The 13,654-nt window shown below is 39.5% G+C and overlaps 1 long non-coding RNA gene across 1 annotated transcript; it reads right to left on the reverse strand.

The window, feature by feature from the left end:
- Positions 1 to 836: 836 nt before the first annotated feature.
- LOC133207656 (uncharacterized) lies at positions 837 to 11,038 on the reverse strand. The gene is made up of 2 exons (XR_009724112.1): positions 10,926 to 11,038; positions 837 to 1,955 (listed from the first exon to the last, which is right to left on the reverse strand). It is a non-coding gene; the product is annotated as an uncharacterized LOC133207656 (long non-coding RNA).
- Between the last annotated feature and the right edge of the window lie 2,616 nt (positions 11,039 to 13,654).

Raw genomic sequence — 13,654 nt, forward strand, 5'->3', positions numbered from 1 at the left:
CTCTTTGAGCCCAATTGCCCAAGCAATTTCAGAGCCCCCCCTAACAATCTACTTTCCAAGTTCATATCTCATAACTTTGGCTATGCTGTAAGCCATCACACCAAAGCCTTTATTAAAGCCAAGATAAACATTTGTTGTCCTCCACTTGGCCACACAGACAGGCAACTTGTCAATACCCAGGTCAGCTAGGTACAATTTTCCCTTGGAAAATTAACACTTATAGTTTCCAAACTTGAATTGTTTTTTATGTGTTTGAAAATCTTTGAGGAGTATTTGTTCATTAACGTTCCCACAGACTGAGGTAAACATACTTTTCCAGATCCTTCTTCTTGCCTTCTTTGTGCTTGTGAAGGCACAAAGGAAGGGCATAAAGTCACAGAAAGGTTAAAATTTACTGAGGAAAGAACAGTCAGGAGTAGACAGTGAAACTTAAGATACCCACACAGTATCTCTTCTTCCTCTAATTCACTATCTAATTAAAGGACTTTAATGATTCTTTCTTCACTGTTTCTTCTCTAGATTTTTTTTTCTTTTTTTAGGAAAGATATCACTTAGATGATAAGAACACTTAGCATCTTTACCTCAAACTATGTACTTTTCACAGGCCAAGACAGAGTAAGCTTCATAGCCTTTCAAAATACTTCTGTGTATACCCCTTTGATGAGGCTCCATCTCCACCCATCTGAACAGGATCATGCAACTTAACCATTGTGGAACTGTGTTTCTTGAAAACAGCTCCAGTTCTGTCTTGAGAAGTTGAGAAGAGGACCAGTTTAGTTTGACACCCACAAACCCATTGACTGCAGAGAGATATTTGAAGGGCAAGCTAATTGAAGTAATTCAAACATCACCTTCAAAGCTTTATTCTTCCATCTACAGTTGCAAAGCTCACAGAAAAAAAGGATGAAAAAAATCAATAAAGATTAATAAACATATTGTTGACCTAAATTCTAATTGCTCTTCCCATACCTGCCCAGTTAGCTGCCCACTTACTCTGGAGGAAGCAGGTTGGTCTGTTGTTATCCGTGAGTCTTGAATTTCTGTCAATACACACTGGCAATGTGTAAGAAGCTGCTTCCCAAAGAAATCCCTCATTTCAAGTTTTGGAAACTATTAGTTTAGCATATTCCTTATTTTCCCCAAAAATAAGCTAGGAATAAATAAACCACTCTAGCTGAGAGTGAACCAAATATATAGCTCCATTTCAAATAGTAATCCTATTGGATCTTTTATTTTTTTTGTCTTAAGAGCATTACCTATAGCATTATTTAGCTTCTTTTTGCACTTTCTCAGACTTAATGCTATTCATTCAAGCAGGATACTATCACAGAAAGTTTGAAGTCTATATACAGCAACAAATATCTCCCACTTTCTCCACAGAAACATAGCCAACTGGGTTTCACAGGGTGGTGGCAGAGCTTTGGCGTCTGAATAGAAACTTATTCCAGCTACTTAATAAGTTTTAAAAAAGTTGCATATCAGATAAAGACTATCCCTTTTTATTACATGTAGCTAAAAGAGACATTCCAGTGCTAGACAAAAGCTTCTAAAGCCTGACTCAGTGTTAATTTTGAATTATCGTATACTTTTATTCAGTTAGTATAGCAGGTAATCCACTGATGTTTGTTAGATACCCCTAGAGCACCACTTCTGAACAACTTAAGTTGCAACTATCTGATTTGTGCATCTTCCATGAATGAAGAAAAAAGCCCACAGCAAAAATCCGTTTATTAAATGCCTGTAGATGTTCCTATAGTTCTGTATCTGAGATGGTGTTTCAAAAACTTCTGCTGCTTCCATTCATGTCCTGAAGGATTGTTTTGATGACCCTGCCAAGGATATTGACCATGTATAGTTGATATTATACAGAGGAAGATTGTCATGTAGTTGCAGTTAATAATTCCTTTTCTTGAGTGTTTCACTCAGCTCATTGTTGAACAGTTACACAGCAAGCCCTAATGGAGAAGTACCATATTATTAAATAAAATTTATTTCTTCTAAACCTGCATTTTTTCACTGATAAATGAGTTACACTGTGTATTAGCTAGACACTTTTAGGACATTCATAAGTATTCTGAAGAGGACCCTCACAGGCTGATGTATTTTAGGCACAAAATTTTTCCTTAGTGTGTATGTTCAAGAATCTGTTGTGAACTGCTGCTTGAGGGTACTTCAAGTTTGTTGATGCCCTCAGCATTTAGAAATGCTGTATACTGATCTTATACATCTGTGGAACGGGATGGTCATTTATGTTTTGCATATATCGTATTAAAACACAGGCGTGTGGAGAGTTTATTTAATAAAATCGATTTTTCTCAACAAGGCAGGAGAAGAAAAAAAAGATTTGTTTAGTGTTCTGCTCTTTAAAAAAAGAGCTTAAAGTTTCCTAAACCTTTCAGAGCTATCCCAGCTCACCATTTGTAATGCTTTGGCTCACTGTTGAACGAGGTGGGTGCCCTGGAGACAGAGGATTTAAAGAAGGCAGAGGTGCTGAATGCCTTCTTTGCCTCTGTCTTTACTCCTGCAGACTCTCCCCAGGGGCCCAAGATTCCTGTAGCCCCAGAAGGAGTCAGGACAAAGGAGGAGTTTGCTTTGGTAGATGAGGATTGGGTTAGGGATCAGTTAAGCAATCTGGACATCTATAAGTCGATGGGTCCGGATGGAATACACCCACAGGTGCTGAGGGAGCTGGCGGAGGTCACTGCTCAGCCACTCTCCATCATCTTTGGTAAGTCATGGGAAACGGGAGAGGTGCCTGAGGATTGGAGGATGGTAAGTGTCACGCCAGTCTATAAGAAAGGGAAGAAGGTGGACCAGGGTAATTATAGACTGGTCAGCCTTACCTCCATCCCTGGAAAGGTGATGGAACAACTTATTCTTGACACCATCTCTAGACATATCAAGGATGAGGGGGTCATTAAGAGCAGCCAACATGGTTTTACCAAGGGGAAGTCATGTTTGACCAACCTTATAGCCTTCTATGAGGAAGTAACTAGGTGGATGGATGATGGTAGAGCGGTAGATGTGGTTTTTCTTGATTTCAGTAGGGCATTTGATACTGTCTCCCACAGCATCCTCATAGATAAGCTAAGGAAGTGTGGGCTTGACGATCAGGTAGTGAGGTGGATCAAGAGCTGGTTGAAAGGAAGAAGGCAGAGAGTTGTGGTCAATGGGGCAGAATCTAGCTGGAGGTCTGTGACTAGTGGAGTCCCTCAGGGGTCGGTGCTGGGACCAGTGCTGTTTAATATTTTCATCAACGACCTGGATGAGGGAACTGAGTGTACCCTCAGCAAGTTTGCTGATGACACTAAACTGGGAGGAGTGGCTGACACACCAGAAGGCTGTGCTGCCATTCAGCGAGACCTGGACAGGCTGGAGAGTTGGGCGGGGAGAAACTTGATGAAATTCAACAAGGGCAAGTGTAGAGTCTTGCATCTGGGGAAGAACAACCCCATGTACCAGTACAGGTTGGGGGTTGACCTGCTGGAAAGTAGTGAAGGGGAAAGGGACCTGGGGGTCCTGGTGGATAGGAGGATGACCATGAGCCAGCAATGTGCCTTTGTGGCCAAGAAGGCCAATGGCATCCTAGGGTGTATTAGAAAGGGTGTGGTTAGTAGGTCAAGAGAGGTTCTCCTCCCCCTCTATTCTGCCTTGGTGAGGCCGCATCTGGAATATTGTGTCCAGTTCTGGGCCCCTCAGTTCAAGAAGGACAGGGAATTGCTTGAAAGAGTCCAGCGCAGAGCCACAAAGATGATTAAGGGAGTGGAACATCTCCCTTATGAGGAGAGGCTGAGGGAGCTGGGTCTCTTTAGCTTGGAGAAAGGAGACTGAGGGGTGACCTCATCAGTGTTTACAAATATGTAAAGGGTGAGTGTCAGGATGATGGAGCTAGGTTTTTTTCAGTGATGTCCAGTGATAGGACAAGGGGCAATGGGTGTAAACTGGAGCATAGGAGGTTCCATGTGAACATCAGGAAAAACTTCTTTACTGTGAGAGTGACAGAGCACTGGAACAGGTTGCCCAGGGGGGTTGCGGAGTCTCCTACGTTGGAGATATTCAAGGCCCACCTGGACGAGTTCCCGTGTGACGTATTCTAGGTTACCCTGCTCTTGTAGGATGGTTGGACTAGATGATCTTTTGAGGTCCCTTCCAATCCTTGGGATTCTGTGATTCTGTGATACCTTTAACCCTTGGTTTTCTGAATATTCAGCCTTATTCTAATGAAAAGTCAGCTCTTGTTCAGATAAGTAATAGCTCTTTTTTTCTTCTTAAATTAGGGGAAAAGATTGAATAAAATGTAAGATATTGGGGTTTAAGCATGTTTTTCTACAACAGCATGACTCTCACAGTCCCAAAAAGCTAATAAAGTCTAACATCAGCAAAATGGCATGCTCCAATATCTGCTATATAGAAAATGTTATAACTTCTCTTTGAGTGAGTTTAACTAACATTTCAGCTCAAACATTAACTTTCTACAAGTTTTATGTGCAGTGTTTCTTCATTTGTAAGCCAGTGTTTGATATCTGCCCTGCTTTCAGATATTAAGCATTATCTTGATTAAAAATATCTTTCCTCATATCTTAAATTACAACTGCTTATATTCTGAAACTTGTTTGTTGGTCCTACAGGAGTCGGATGCTGCAATACCAGAGTCCCTCTATTCCTGTAAAGTTTGCAGGCCATGGTCAGGTGCCAGTGAGACGTCTCATCTATTTCTAGCTCTCTTTACAAGCCAAACACTACTCACAACTGCTACAAAAACTGGAGTCTAGTCATACTGCAGTGATATATCTTAAAAATAGGAACAACTCTTTTTCTTGGATGTGCTAATAAATTGTAAGAGCATTCAGCATTCACTTTAATATCACCCTTCTGAAAGGAACAAGAGAAGTCTCTGGCAAAAAGGATTTTACAGTTTGTACTGGAGTCACATTTTGAAAAAGCAATGATTTCATCTTTTTCTAAAAGAGCTTTCTTTGACTTGGTAGTTCAAAGGTGGAAAACACTACAAAGTACCAGTTAACAAGACAGTACAAGACAGACCAATCTAAGATTGGACATGCTGAGAAAGTAAGAAGGTATTATCTAGAAATGGGGTCTCATGTATGTATTTCATTTATGGACAGAGTTATGCTGCCCCCCAACTGTAACATCCAAGAAGCAATCACATATTTCACATGCATCCTGCTTTAGGTCTAACAGCAATTTTTTTTTTTTCCCATACACGTGGCTTGCAAAGCCAGCTAGCTCCAAACATCAAAGCACATATCTATCAGGATCACCGAGAAGCAGGAATTTACATTTATGTATGCTTTAAATTAGAATCCCTTTTGACTTGGTGTTTCACAGTAAAAGAAATATCACACATTCTCTGGTGTCCTTCTATGAAAGAAGATAGACCTGTTTTCCACAAGCCCTTCAGCATGTGTTAGAAAGCATGCATGTTTAATCTATAGTGAACCTTAACTGGTGGTCTTTCAAACCTTTGCCATACCATACTGCAATATTTGACAATTACACCATGAAGCATTTTTTAAATTGATAGCCTGTCTGTTGCAGATAAGCATGCACATAATCATGGTGCAAGAAATACCACGAAGGAAGGGAGTCATGAATGTCCCTTCATTATATTTAGATTACTAACATTTTTAGTCCACTAGGCTGTCTGGCACAGCATGACGTAAAAACTTCAGTTCTGCAAAGTAACTTCAGGAGCCACCATTCAGACTTCAGCACAGGTAACCCTTACAGAATCAGGAAAATAGAATCAGAAAACCAGTGAAAGTCACTGGGGAAAAAATTAAGGTCAAGAACCATTATGGATTAGTCACAAAAAGGGTTGTAAATGAGTCATGCACAGTGACAAGAAGAATTAAAGTGAACTTTTACATATAGTGGACAGCTATACAGCCTTTTCAAAGTCTTCAACTGATGATTAAAGTGGTTGGGTGGTTTCTTGATCAAAACTTGTCATCACAGCATGGAATTTCCTGAACTGCCTTGCTTTTCACTCAGGAAATACAATGATGACTTAAAATAAGGATAAGGATGGGAAAAAAATATTTCTCAGCTTTCCTTCTCTTCTTATTTTCTCACCTAAAGATCTTATCCACAATACACAATATAAACATCTGTTATATATCAACAACTGCTGGCTTCATAGCGCAAGTATTTAAGAAATATAGTTAGAGACATCTGCTACACCATGCTGTCAGCTCAAATGATCTGCCAGCCTCAGGTGTTCTTTTCAGAGCTAGTGCCTTTTCATATCTAGAATTATGTAGACCTCTGCTTCATGCAAGTGTTGCACAGCAAACGAAAGAACAATTCTGTAGAAACAGTAATTTAAATACTTGTACTTTGGAAAAGCAGAAGACAAGAGCACAAGCAGCTTTCCAAAACAAAGTCCTCACAGGCCTCTTAGGGAGGCTAAAGTGGCAGAAGGAGGGGATTTTATATTATTTGACATATATTAACCCTTGCAAATACATATTTGTTACAATCTCATGATTCATTCTTAAAGACCTCAGGGGACATTTTCCTGACACTTTGATTTTTTACACTTGGCAACCTTTCTTCTTTAGATGCAAAACATAACGTTCCCTTTATCTTCCATCTTCATATCCACTTACAAGACAAGCATCTTCTATAACAGGAGTGGCACTTCAGTGATGGGAAACTGATGTTAGAAGAAGAGAATCAGATCCTTAGCCACTGAAGACTGAAGATGTGATAAGCTTCCTAGGTGCATAAACTCTTTTGAAACTGTTATAGTCTTCTAAATTCTATCAAAGTTTATTTTCAAACATATAAAACTGATTTCTCTTCACAAAAACCCATTTAAAAAAAAACAGTAAAAAAATATATTTTTTTAAATCACTATGTAGATTTCCAGGTACAAACCACATTAAGAGAAGTCTTAATTATTTACAATACAGTTACTCCTTAAACACGGGTTGACCTTGGCCAGCCACTGACTCATTCCCCCTCCTCAACAGGATCAGGTGTGTGGGAGAAATAAAATGAAAAGGCTTGAGGGCTGAGATAGGGAGATCAGTTACCAATTAGTTTCACAGTCAAAACAGACTCAACCTGGGGGAAATTAATTTAACTAATTGCTAATTAAGCATTTCAGTGGTGAGAAACAAAGACAAACTAAAACATCATTCTCATAACTCTCTTCATCCCAGCCTTAGCTTCATTCCCAACTCCTCTTTCTCCTTCTCATCCCCAAGCAGGGCAAGGGAACGTGGCCAGTCTATAACAGCCCCTCTCTGCTGCTGTTTTCCCCTGCTTCAGCATGGATCCTTTCCATGGGCTACAGCTTCCTGCAAGACACACTCCAGCACAGGTCCTCTGTGCACTGCAGCAAGGGCATCTGCTCCGCTGTGGTCTCTGCATGGACTGCAGTGCAATCCCTCATCCTTCTCACACCTGAGTACTGAAGGGCTGTTTGTCACACTTTTTTTTTTTTTTCTCTCTGCCCTCACTGTATAGGCAAGTTTTCTCCCTTTCTTGAGTACACTTGCAAGATGCCACCAGCATCACTGAGGTACTCAGTGGTGGCTGCATGGGTCCTCCTGCAGAGCTGCCTGGGACCAGCACAAGGCAACTCCTGGTCTCAGAGGTCTCTGCAGACCCCCCTGCTGCCAACACCTCACCCAATACACACAGTGCAAAGCATTTAATTGCAGTTTTAGGTTACTGAGCTTGAGAAAGAAAAACCAATTTAAGTTGTGGAAGGAACACTGAGGGAACTCTTTTCCCACTTTACATGGGTTATATGAATGACCCATGCAATTACCATTGTTCAAATTGTGGATTTAGACTAAATGGATTTTCAAGTCTGTTTTCCCTAATCCCTTCTCTCCTACATCCATGATAGTAAGTGTAAGATTTCAAAATGATCATGACAGTCACACCTCTCAAATATGAAATATTGGTGGCATGTAGTCTTCAACTAGACCTTTCTGAGAAAGCACTTAGTTTCTTGCATGAAGGCATTCAGACAAGAGCAGAAAAATAATCCTAGAGAAAATGCTACTGGAAGGCTTTCTCAAAATATTAGGAGTAAACTAACAGCTAATTTTAGCTCTGGGGGTCAGATTCATTTGTGCTCTCTGGTTTCTTTTTTTGTTATGTTGTGCCAGATGCGCAGCTAGCAGACTGAATATACTGGATTTACAACTGCCTTGCATCATCAGGGTAGCTCCAAGCAGTGGGAGCTTGCGATTCACTGCTGCCTGAAACAATCCCTGGCTCTTATTTTCCTCCCCTTCATGCTGTTGCCCAGTATGAGCTCACACACATCCCCAGCTCTCCCCTTCAGTTAACAAACTCAGCTGAAGTGCATTCAACTGCAGCCAGGAGGTAAGAATAAATAAAAGCAGGGGACACTTGAAGGATGACATATGATGGAAAAAATGCCCAAACAGAAAATATTTGGTATTTCCACTCCAAATGGTCAGTATTTCCTACATGGAGAAATATACATGTTGTCACGTCTATTCCATTGTCACGGAAAGAGCAAAGACTTTGGCTGCTTTGCTTGCCACTAAAATGATCAGGATAAATTTTTATTTTTTTCTAAGACAACTGTCATCAAAAACATCTTCTCCAACCCACTGTTAAGCTCAGGCACTTGTCCTTGGCCTCACATTAGCCACATCAGGTATTTTTGTGCCCTGCCATCTGCTTTACTGATCCTGACTCACATATTTTAATTCCCAACTCCGATTCAGTCTTGCCCCATCATTATGAACTTCCTTAATTAAAGACCACCAGGTAGTAGATGACCCTGGTCACTGCCAGGACACCTGCTTGTTCACCTCACTCACTTGCTGCAGGACTGTGTTCCTCATAAAGAAAGGTACTGCCATTCTGGCTGGCATACTTGGCTCCCTTTGCCTCACATAGCAGCCAGGTCTTGCTGCTTCCTGGCATTGCACTTCTCAATCAGGTGGCTGCATCCTCATATTACCTTCACTTCAAAAGTGAGAAACAAGTACTGAGAAAGATTATTCCATCTTGAAGTCCCCTATGTTAGCTATGCTGGTAAAATTTCCCTGTCAGAAGTATGTGTAGAACTTAATTTCTGATTCTGTTTAAGCCATTTCTCATCAAACTGAGCTAGAAATAGAAAACTCTGATTACTGGAAAATAGTGCCTATATAGGAACATTTATTGACATGCTAACTTCACTGTAACAGTATAGCCCAATTAAAGTAATTTTTTCCATGTAAATAAGCCGCATGGTAACATCATGACATCTGTGGCAGTGTTATGTACATAGAGGAATGTATGTAAGCTTAGAGAGTTTAGAGATTTTTGTATTTTTTTTTTATTGCACAGTTATTGGCTTTCTCTCTCACATCTTCTTGTGTTAGGGTCACAATTAAAACAAATAAAAAAAGAAAAGGCAGATAAGATAGTATGGAGAAAGCCACCTGAGGAATACAGCTACCTCTTCTCTGCACTCAAAATGTAATCACAAGCTCCTTCCAACTGCAAGCATCAACCATGGCCCTAGTCAAGAAAATACTGTGTCCTTGTCTCCATTATTTTTATTCTGTTATATATTCTTGGAGCTTGGCAAGTAAGAAACACTCTGAATACAGCACAAGAGTTTTTACAGGCAAATATTGTCTGCATGATTTCAACACTTAAAAGTCTGCTTGCTGGCATGGTCAATAACATGTGCCTATGACCAAGATAGCAAGTCAGGCTTTGTTTTTAGCTTAGGTGCTTTTGCCTGGCAAGGACTGCAATAAATGTCCCTCAGCAAGTCAGTTTTACAAGTGTGAGCTCTCACAGGTGAAGTTATCACTGAAAGCATTTAAAAACAAAGGACAAGTATTTGGGCATTATATCCAATTTTTGTTCATTTTCTATAATGGTTGTTCACCAGCTCAGCATATTCCAGAAGCAATTTTGCATTGTTTGCCTGCATCATAGAGGTAGCTGCTGTAGCAAACAGAAACAAGTCCAAACTTGCTTCCAGCTGCATAAGACAGAAAGAAAGCAGTGGCACCATGGCTGCCAGCAGCTCAATGCAATGCTCAGTGTCTTTTTCATTTTTTCAGCTCCTTTAACCTGCTTTTAATCATCTTGGACTGTATAGGTGTGTGGAGCAGCACAGCTGCAGACCCAGCTCTAGCTCAGACAGGGGTGTACAAGTTTCTGTCAGCAAGCTGAGCTTGAAGATGGAAATTAAAAACTTCCGTCAGACATAGGAAAAAAACAGAAATACTTAGTCTTCCTTTCACATAGGCCTTATTCCAAAGTGACTTAGAGACCATAGTGGTTTACTATAGATAATATCAATTTAAGTTGCCCATGCAACGAGTGACAAAGACTATATCTACTTTCGTTGCCATTCTTTCCATGCATTTAAAAAACATATGTGTTCTTAAGCCTCAAATCCACCAGTGCTGCCAGAGCCCACTATAAGCAAAGTTCTTCACCCAATCTGAACATTATTATTAGATACATAGTTTGCTGAACAACTGCCAGTTGCTCAGTTAACATAAATTGTCTCTGCAGCACTAAAGCCATTTTGTGAACGATTGACTCCTGGTATATAAAGGTGAGTACAAACATGTATATATGAATAAGAAAATTGGTTTAATAGAGCCCAGGCTGTATATAAGAGTTCCACAAAAAAGCAAACACTTGACTAACACATAAAGTCAAATTACATTTTTTTTCTAAGGCAGGTGCTTAAATGAAGAAGCTGTACCCCATTCCCCAGTCAGTGGTCCATTTTGCTTACAGTTTAACTTGCTAGGAAACAGATGGCAAATATACACAGACAAGAAAGAAAATCTTACAAAGTTTGTAACCCACTTTACCTGAGAATACCAGCACACAAAATCTCATAACCCTTTAGGAGAAATCCCACAACGACTTTTTTTTTTTTTTTTTACATCTTGGAAGTCCAATACGATTCCATCTGTATTGACAGGTAATACTGCCTTTGCTTCAGCAGTCCTGTAGTCCAAACAGGTGAACCTCAGTTGGAGAAAGTACCTACTCTGAAGCTATTCTCTTTATAGCCTGCCAGTTTCTGATAGGTGGTTGATCACGCATTTACAAGCAGCTGTGACTTGTGGAAGGCAACAGCAATAACTGGACTATTCTCTGTGGTAAGAAAGCTTCAGAAAGGGGTATAATTTTGGTATTGGATCATTCACCCACACATACTTCAGTGGAAGATAGTGGTTATAGGAAAAAGGGAAGGCAAAAGTTGCTGAAAGTTAAAATAAACGGAGACCTTCTTATTTCAATTGGAAACTGTAACTCCAAGCCAACAGAGTTCTTGGAGTGGCTGTAGTATCACAGGAATAAGTTTCATCTGAGGCTGAATTAAGCCCACAGTTCCTAAAGGGACATCTCTTTCTATGAAAGGAATTATGTCAATTATATTAATTGCAGTCTGTTGCAATTAGAAGACTTCAGAAGCTAGTGGTAGTCCAAGACATAATTCTGAATTATGTCCTTTTTCCTTGATTCATCAAGGATGCCAGCCTCTTTTCAGAGCTGCGTGTTAGATACCATGAATTAATTGCTGCACAAAAATGACAACAGGACAAAGCCCTTAAAGTTCAGTTCATAACAAAAAAAAACCCCCAAAAAAAAAAACCCAAACTAAAAAATTAAAAGAATGAATAAAACCCCAGAGCAACTAATTATTCTCTACTCATGAACAAGAAAAGAACAAAATAAATAGGAATACAGGAAGGACACATTTTATTCCATCAAGATTTAACTGCACCATTACTTTGGCTCTTTATGGGCTTATGTCAAGTAGAATCAATCTTTGATTTATAATATGTGCTTTGTAACCTGGTTCTATTTTTCTAAGTATCGGTTACCTAAATTACTCCACAATGTTAAATCCATAAATATTACATGCCATATCTTCAGAGTTCCAGTGAGGTGTTTAGCTGTTAATCAAGCTGTTCATTTCTTGATTTTAGTTGTTTGGTTCCACTCTAACTGTTGTTTCTTTGGTATTAGGACATAAGTATTAGAAATCAGCAAGTGACTATTCTGCCAGCAGTAATGTCTGACTAATGCTAAACACATATATTGAAACACAGTAGCCTTTTATTTTTGACATGAATGAAAACACCTACTGATATAATTTTGAAAACCAAGTAAATATAGTTAACTTTGGAGATGGCAATTACAAAGAAAGAGGGGAAAAAAGGGTGACATGCAAGCAGTCTGTAGGATTATCTCTATTCCCTACAAACTGGGAAAGGTCCTTTGTTCAGGACTTTTAGCTACAGAGACAGCAAAAAGCCTGCAATTATTGCATATTAAAAATGTGAGTTCTCATACTGCAGGTGGAAAGCTGTGAGATCTCAAGTGACTGATGTTTTTTTCCTGTGTAGAGAACATCTTGACTACTCAGCACTAATGAGTCTATCCAAGAGAAAGGTTGATATGTTGATACAGTGATGTTGCTGTCAAAATGCATGCAACCCCACTGGGCAAGAATTCAGCTGCCATTGTATCAAGGATCTGCTTTTCCAGTCTTCTGACAGCAGCATCCCAAATCTGTCAGAATGAGGGGCACTGCATTGTTACTCTTTATTACATCTTGAATCATATGAATGACTGTACTAGGTCAACCCAAAATTTAGTCCAGACCTCTATCCTGTTTCTGATGGTACATGTTTAGGGCTAACAAGCATCCTTTCCCAGCCTCTACCAATTTCTATTTCAAGAACTTTCCAAGCAGGGCTATGGTCTCTTGTAATCATTTGCCTTGGCTGGCTTTAGTTAATTTGCCCAATTATATTGTTAACCCACACAATTTTTTGGCCACCCTGAACACCTTGTTTCAACTCTTTAAACATGTTTTATTGAAAACATGTAAAGTTTTTGGGAGATGGGGAGTTCGTTTCTTTTCCTTGGGCCTGAGACATTTCCATTGATACTGATAGAGGGGTAACATAACAGTCCCATAGAATTTTTCTCTATTCCGCTCATAATTTATAAATCTCAGTCTCATACCTTTCTGCAAGCCTGTTCCCTGCCTCTGGTGCAAGGAAGCTTTCTTGCCTTTCTGTGTTGGTTTTCTAGAGCTTTCCAATATTTTTTGAGCCAGGGGATCAGAACACCAGATAATACTCAAGATGTAGGGATATTATAATTATATACAGTGCTGTAATTACCTCTTTTGGGATTTTTATTCCACTCTGTTCCTTTCTTAAAAATTCCTAACATGATTTAATTTTGACTGTTATGGAGCAATTATGTGAAGACTTCATAAATGTATACATTATAACTTCTCAAGTTGTAAGATTTTGGAATTCAGTATTGAAGCCTGGACTGTTTTTCCTGTATGCCTCATGTAATATTATTCATTAGTGTTGAATTTCACTTACTATTTTAGTATCTGTTAAGTTGCTGTTCTGAGATACTTCTGAAAACGTTTCTTGATTTGGCTTTCCTCTTTTTTGCCTGAGTAATTGAAGATCACCAGTAAACCCTATCACCGTCAGTCAGCTAGTGAAGACCTAAACAATGCCTGGCACAGATGTCTGAGGGAGGCTATTGATGATCTTCATTCACTTAGAAAGTTGGCCTTAGAGTCTTCATTTCCTATATTTTTAACCAAGTGATAATAACCCATTTCAGGGGC

This window comes from Neopsephotus bourkii, unplaced genomic scaffold, assembly GCF_033783945.1.
Source record: "Neopsephotus bourkii isolate Nb327-2 ecotype Australia unplaced genomic scaffold, CSIRO-AGI_Nbou_v1 NB_234, whole genome shotgun sequence".
NCBI lineage: Eukaryota > Metazoa > Chordata > Aves > Psittaciformes > Psittacidae > Neopsephotus > Neopsephotus bourkii.